Source organism: Numida meleagris, chromosome 11, assembly GCF_002078875.1.
Source record: "Numida meleagris isolate 19003 breed g44 Domestic line chromosome 11, NumMel1.0, whole genome shotgun sequence".
NCBI classification, from domain to species: domain Eukaryota; kingdom Metazoa; phylum Chordata; class Aves; order Galliformes; family Numididae; genus Numida; species Numida meleagris.
The window spans coordinates 16,266,815-16,274,097 of record NC_034419.1 but is presented as its reverse complement, the minus strand read 5'-3'; the positions used below and the strand labels follow the sequence as shown (position 1 = coordinate 16,274,097).

The following is a 7,283-nucleotide window of genomic DNA, read 5'->3' as shown; positions in this document are numbered from 1 at the left end:
TTGTTACCTGGGTTTGCTCAGTGGTGACAATGGCAGTAGCTCTTGCTGCTTTTGATAAAATAACGCAAGGGGGAAGATGAGGTCTACTAGGAGAAATCACTTTTTTTTTTTCTTTTTTTTTTTTTACCTGGGAGGCTGGGTGCCTGCCTGGCATCAGTTCCTGCTCAATCTGGGCAAGGCTGGATGTGCCATCTCACCCTGCCAGGTGCCCACTGATGAGGGCAGGATGGGCATCCCACCCCAGCCATGACACATGAGGACTGAGCAAGATGGAAGTGGTCAGTTTGGGCTGATCTGTGTGTTCTGGGGGCGATCTGACCCCCCAGGTGCAATGAGCTACGCTTTGGTGCTGCCAGCAGCTGGCCAGGAGGCAGTGATGGGAGAGCATGAAATATGACGCTGTTCCCTGAAAGCAGAAGTTTGGGTAGGGGCCTTGCAGGTGGATTTCTGCCTGTGGTGGTCTTGGTTTTCTCTGCTTGATCTGCAGCAGGCACACCCAGGTTTGCTCTGTGATGGGGCACTCCCAGTGTGACATCCCTGCCATGTGAGCTTGGGCTGTCCCTCCTCTCCCACGCTCAAGCCTCGGTTGCTGCTCTGTCCGATTGCTCCAATTAGTGCTGTGGCTTGTTTTTCTTTATTAAGAAGGGTGCTTGAGACCTGCTTGTTTTTGAACCCAGCTCTCTTTAATCTGTCCCTGCCATCATTGAGGTTAAGTGAGCTTCCTGCCCAGCAGCTCCTTGGGCAAATTAGAGAGAACCTGTGAGAGGTGGCCAATAAGCCTTCCACCACGCAGACTGTGTCCAGCAGAGCCCAATAAATTAGGTCACGCTGCCATATGCAGCCCGTGCACTTGCGGCCCGAGCTGGCTGGGCCGGTGTGCAGGAACGTGTCTGGGAGCTATGGGTGTGCAGCAGCCAGGGCAGGGCTGCACCCTTCGTTTCCGAGGACCGGTTTCATTTGTGCAGGAAGATGGATGCCTTTCTGCAGGAGCTTTTTGTCTGTGCCAAAGTGTCTCGAACAACTCTGCCAAGGTATCTTGGGGCTGGGCTAGGTAATTATTTCATGATTAGATGTTGAAATCAAATAAGTTAATCATTTTACAAGCTCGGAAGAAAATCCATTAATTTAATCGGAAACTCCTTCACAACAACTGTGCATAGCTCCATCATCTTCTGCAGAGCATCTGCCTGAGAGCCAGCAGTCCTCCACCAAATGGCTCCTGGGGCTCTGCTGCAGAGGTATTGGTCTGGTGGGGCAGCACCACTCTGCTCAGCCCCCGGCAGCGGTTGTCAGCACGGTGGGCACCTCCATCTCCATTCATACAGAGCAGACAAGATCAGTGCGCTAACAGGGGAGATTCCTCTTCTGAAAAGCAGCTTTAAATGATGTCGAGAACCACCACAATGATATGGTTTTTAAATAAATAATAATTAATTACATGCAAATCAGACTTTTCCCCACCCCTTCCATTAGTAGCGTCTTGTGGAGCTCTCTGTCTTGTTTCTGTCCGCTCACTTCGACTGGTTGAATGGCAGCAGACATCATTTGCAATGCTAACGTCAGTTACGGGTCAAAATGGACAAGGAAAACACAACTCGGGGTTTTATCAATGCAATAACAACCAATTCTGTCTGGAGATGGCAGCGCACTGGGGCTTAACCTCTTCGCTGCCATGCAGGAGGAACCACCAGGAATTACTTTTCTGGTCTCCCGTTCAGCTATTTCTAACTTATTTTCACCCCTTTCCTTCTCCTGACCATTGTTTTTTTCCCCTCTCTCCCCTGTCTGCTGTTTACCAGAGCATCTGGTAGTGTTTATCTCCCAAGACACATGAGACTGCTGCTTTCATAGATATGTAACCAGAGTGGAAGCTTTAATCTTTGTTGATGTTGGACCTTTGGATTAGGAAAGTCACAATAGTGGAAAAGTTGAGATGAAATAATACTCCATCGGAGCACAATTCCAAGGCAGCATCAGCAGAAAATGCTCCATGGCAGAAGCTGCAGTTACAGTCGTGGAATGGATGGGTTGGAAGGGCCCTCACAGACCACCCAGCTCCAACCCCCCCATGGGCAGGGCTGCCAACCGCCAGCTCTGGATCTTCAGCTGCAGGGAAGGTCCTGTAAGCCATGGACAGGAGGGAGGAGCTGCTTCAAGCTCCAGCAGATGCAGACAGCGAGTGGCTGGTGTTTGGAAGCCCCCATGGAGCAAAGGCTCCATTGGAAGTTGCAGCAGGAGATGGTGCTCTGCATCTCTTGCTCTCGGAGCACTGGGACTTTCTGCAGAAGCCTTGAAGATGCCGAGCCTTGTTTAATTAGTTGTCAAGAAGCAGTGCTGTCACCCAGAGGTGCAGAAAGCACTGCAGAGGCCTGGTGGCAGGAGGTAGGAGTCAGCAGGGGTGAGTGTGGTGCTCACAGCAAAGCGTTCCGCTGCCTTCCCTGGGGACAGGGCACTGAACCTGCAGGAAGGCCATGCTGGGAGCAGGTCTGACATCCATCCAGGTGGCTGCTGCCTTCATGGCAACAGGTTCAGGTGCTAATACTGTAAATGCATCACAGCTTTGGTGGTTAGTAGTTCTTTTTTATAGCAAAAGCATCTAATGGAATTCAGATGTTTAACTAAATGTCCTATTTCAGGTCTGCCCAGGTGCTTTCTATCAGGATAGATGCTAGCCCTTACCAGGTCAGTTGTAAACCTGGCTACAGACTTCTCAGGAGACGACACTGTGAAAACCTTCACTTTGGGGACAAAGGTGACGGAATGGAGCTCAGCCTACAGCTTTGCTATAGCGAAGGCTGCCATGCACCGGGCTGAGGAGCTACCTGGCACAGGTAGGTGGCAGGCTGTCCCGCAGTGGTGCACCAAGCAGAGATGTGCAGTTGGTCTGTCCAAACCTTTGTGCCTTCACCCGCTTATGGTGAGTAAGTGCTGAAAGAGCCCAGGCCTGTGAGGCCCTGCAGACCCAATGCTGAGATGGTAATGTGGGACAAGGAGGTGACGGGTGCCACCAGGGCTGTGCTGTGGTACGGTCATGGTGGGAGGGAGGGGCACCTCGGAACAAAGCCATAAGCAAAGGGGGTTTGTGCACAGAAATCTCAGCCTGCCGCTTCCTGCATGCAAAAACGCAGTCTCAGCAGCACCGAAGCGGTCTGTGCACACATGCCAAACTTGTCATTTATAAAAACTCAAAAAAAGCTCTGACAAATGCTGAAGCTGTTAGTTTTGACACTTCTGACATGAAACACTTTGATTTTTTCACTTTGAAACTACTTTGTGTTCAAAATGTCCTTTAATTTTATTTTCAAGCAAGAGGGGGTGCGTGTGTGTGTCTTTTTTTTTTTTTATTTCCCTAAAAATCAAAATTGAAATGAAATCTTTGGATTGACTCAAAATGAAATTGCGCCTGGAATTCTGCTTTCACCAGGCTTGCTCCTAGATGCTAGGGTTTGGCTTTGGGTCCCCTTTTTTTCCCCCAGATTTGCTGGTTGGTTTATGGAGAGCTGCAGAGAACGTCAGCCCTGGCTCAGCTGAATTATTTTTTGGTGACTGCAAAAACAAGAGCCTCACTTCTGCTTTCCAGGAGATGGAGTTCATTTTGCATCTCGCTGGGATAAATACAAACCTGTATTTTTTTATTTTTATTTTTTTTGCTGCAGAGGGTTTTGTTACGTTATCTGTTTAGACATTCCGTTATATGTTAGTAATGTGAATAATGACTATTCCGTGCTGCCGAGCTCTCCCTCTTGGCGCGGGAGCGGGGCGTCGGGAGACACCTGGCACTGTTGACAGAGCGCTGAACTCGAACGCCTCGCGCTGTGACAGGGCAAGCCCAAATATTTTGGGAAGAGCCCTTGTTATGTTACCGCAGGGCCTGGTAGCACTGTGCTGGGGACTTGCTCTGCGTTAGCACGGAGCTGATTGCTGCCTGTTGTTGGAGGAGAGGTGTGAGATCTGGCACGGCGGCGGCTCTTGGGAAGGGGGATTGGATTTGGGTGTTTCCTTCTGTAGGCCCTGAAGGTGCTGGGACTCAGGAGGAGGATAGGAGACCCTGATGGATGCTGTTCTGGGGGTTGGGGAGTGGAAAGCTGAAGTTCTTTCTGCAAGGGAAATAGAAGTTAAGTGTAGTTCCTGTTCGTAGATCTATACAAACTCTTACTCGGGCAACGAAGTACACTCTTAGACTTATTTTCCTCCATCAGCTCCAATCCATGTCTTCTGGTGTACTTTGTGCACCTTCTGCACAGCCAGTGTCCAAGCTTGTGGTAGCTCAGATTAATTGCCCGTAGACTTTCAGCAAGATTGGATGTCTTCTGGTGTTTGCCAATTCACGTACAGCGCACAATTATGTTCAGGAAGCAATGGGAGTTAAATGACATTAATTTCCATGAATATTCATTGAAGAATCGCTACCAAATTCAGGCAGATGAATAGCCCAACACAAATCCAATGGCCATTTATTTCGCCCCCCCGATCCCCGCGGAGGAGACAATATACACTGCCTGGCAGCTGCAGGCATGTCGCAATGGGCTATGGAGTTCTCTCAGGGCAATTCCTGATGCACTGGTGGTTGGACGGATATCTCAGGAACAGAGAGAGCTGCTGTGGGGCAGAGCAGCACGCTGCTGTCCTGCTGCTGGGCACCGAGCAGAGCCGCCCCGTCCCACGTCTTGGCGCACGGAGCAGAGCGGGGTGTGAACCATTTGCAGTGCTGCTTCATGTAGACTGTACATCATGTAGATGATGTAAGATGATGGTTAAATTGAAAAATTATCTATTTCTGGCTGCAGTCCTCATTTGGGTCATTTGTAACTTCCTTTAGTCAGACAAGCCAACTGAGACCTTAGCTGTGTCGCCTTCGCTCTATCTTTGTGTCCAGCTTCCCCAGCTGGGAAAGCAACTCCAGCTGCTGTGCCAGCATCACAGTCAGCCAATGCTTGTGGATAGAGGACGTGTCTGGGCCTTGTGGTTAAAGGATGTTCTTATGCCCTTAAACGTTCCCTCTCATGGGAGCAGTCAAATCAGCCCTTCCTATCCTTAATGTTATCTGGGCATAGGAAACCTTAGTGTTCTTCACTTTCATGTATGTGTTGTGTACCAGGTGCTGGGCAGAGCTGCACCTTCTGCCTTTTCTAGAGGTAGCCATGGCCTGATCCATCCAGACTCTAACTACAAAAGGAGAACCAGCACAACGCATTTCTCCTTTAAATGTACCTACCAGCTTCTGAGAGGGGACGTAGCCTAGAGCTCACCTTTCCACATCTGAAGCTCAGGCAGGACCATGGCACAGCACTGCACAGGCTGCGCACCCAGGGGAACAGCCATGCAATCACATGCTGCAGGGCCCCAGGACTTTGAGGCCCGGCTGCTGGGACAGCAGAGGCGTGGCATCACAGTAGCTTGGAAAACATTCTGACTTCAAACCAAGGAACGCCTATAATTACAGAGGCGTCATCACCTTCATCGTGTTTTTTCAGCTAACAAGCTGTAGTTGCGGCCTGCGTACACCCCTGCCAAAATGTGCCGTGTTTGCTCCTGGGATGGTGGTGCCGGGGGTGGGAGTATGGAGCATCCTTCTCCAGGCGTGTGTAAAACAATCCAGCAGTAAACAATTCAAGTACAATTAGCAGCGATGCTGGCGGAGGGAGCAGTCCCACCGCTGGTACGGTCTGTGGAATTAATCATGTTTTACAGCGCTGACGTACTGGTTTAGGTTTGCGAACTCAAAAACAGCAGAGAGAGTTTGTGATAAACAATGTTTATTCCAGGATGAAATGTAGACCAAATATCTCTCCGAACGGGGAGGGGGGAGGGGGGGGAGGAAGGGGTGCTTCAGAAAAGTTAGATTAATGCATTCATCTCCTGTTTTTTTTTTTTCCTGCTGAAGAAATGGATGAAGCCTCAGCCCCTGCAGCTCGGAATAACCTGCACTACATGGGGTTAAAGCCGGGGCTTCCTTTCCGTTGCGCAGCTCTCGGGTGTCTGCTGTCCCGCAACGCACGGCCCAATCGTCACCTCCGCCACTCTTTTATTTACAGCGATTTTCCCCTTCGCTGCGTACGGCAGCACGATCGAGGTACGGGCACGCCGCCCGCCCCGCACCCAGGTGCGCAGCGCTCCCCGCTCCATGGGGCGCTGCCGCCGGGAGGTGGCGCCGCGGGCCCGGCCCCGAGAGCGGAGCGCGGCGGGGGGCGAGCGGCTCCGCGCCTGCGGGAGACCCGCGGGGCTCCGCGTCCCCAGAGCCGCCGTGCGGAGCTGCTTCCGCGGTACCGCGCACGGCGAGCTGCTCCAACCCCCCCCCTCGCCCCGGGAGCTTTGTTTCAGCCCCGCTGGAAGGTAGAACGCAAAAAAAAGCCCCAACCAAGAACAAATACCAAATCTAAAGGAGCGGGGGAAGAAAATAGATCCCGAAAGGGTGCCCGCAGTAGCGAGAAAAGAGTTTGTAGCGAACAAAGTCGGTAACTCGGGGCCGCCCGCTCACTCGCAGCACCCACCGCCCCCCGGCCCCGCTCGGGCTCCCCTCGCGCCCTCATCCCGCGGCCGCTCGGTGCCGGCTCCCCACCGGGATCTGAAACTTTATGGGGCTGCTCTCAGCTTCCCCCGCCCCGCTCCCTGTTTCCCGGCGCCGTCCCGCGGGGCAGTGCGGGAACCCCGGCGCGGGATGCGCGACTCCCTGGGAGCAGCGCCGCACTCGGCTCCCGCACTCCCGCTCGGCGGCCGGTGCGCGCCGCTGCGCACCCGCGCAACGCTGCTTGGGCGGGGGGGTCGGGGGGGGGGTGAGGCGCGCAGGCTGCGCCCGCTTCGTCGCTCCGCGCAGGTAAGGAGGTAAGGGGGGGATACACGGGTACCCGCGGGCCTAACCCCCCCCCGGCCCTTCTCCCCCCCCAAGCCACCCGCGCAGCGTGCCGGGGGTGCGCGGCGTGCGGATGGAGGGGAGGTCGGGGGAAACGAAAAGTTGCTGCGGGCCCGAGGATGCGGCGCTGCCCTGCGCCTGCCGCCGCGCAAAACCCGCGCAGCGCTGCGCACCCGCTTCGCTTTCCCGGAGCGGCCACCTCTCCACCCCCCGCCCCGCAAGCGATCGCCTCCGAGCTCTGCAACCCCCACCCCGCTTTTATTATTATTATTATTCCTCCCCCCCCCCCTATTTTTCCCTTGCACCGAGCCTTGTTTACCCAGCAGGTGGATGTGACGTCAGAGACTGACAACAGCAAAAAATAACAACATCTCCCTCCGCGGGGGTGGCGCGGGCCGCCCCCAGCCCGCCCGGAGCGACCGGCGGCGCGGGG

At 53.7% G+C, this 7,283-nt stretch overlaps 1 protein-coding gene across 8 annotated transcripts in view; it reads left to right on the top strand.

Annotated features, from left to right (window-relative positions):
• Window positions 6,793–7,283, top strand: part of FOXP1 (forkhead box P1) — a 344,878-nt gene continuing 344,387 nt past the window's right edge. For 3 of the 8 annotated variants that reach the window (XM_021409237.1, XM_021409240.1, XM_021409238.1), the window contains exon 1: window positions 6,797–6,814. The gene's annotated coding sequence lies outside the window, so the exon portion shown is untranslated. Of the gene's footprint in view, window positions 6,815–7,283 lie in introns of all 8 variants that reach the window. The other 5 variants (XM_021409250.1, XM_021409249.1, XM_021409247.1 and 2 more) reach the window with 4 other exon arrangements.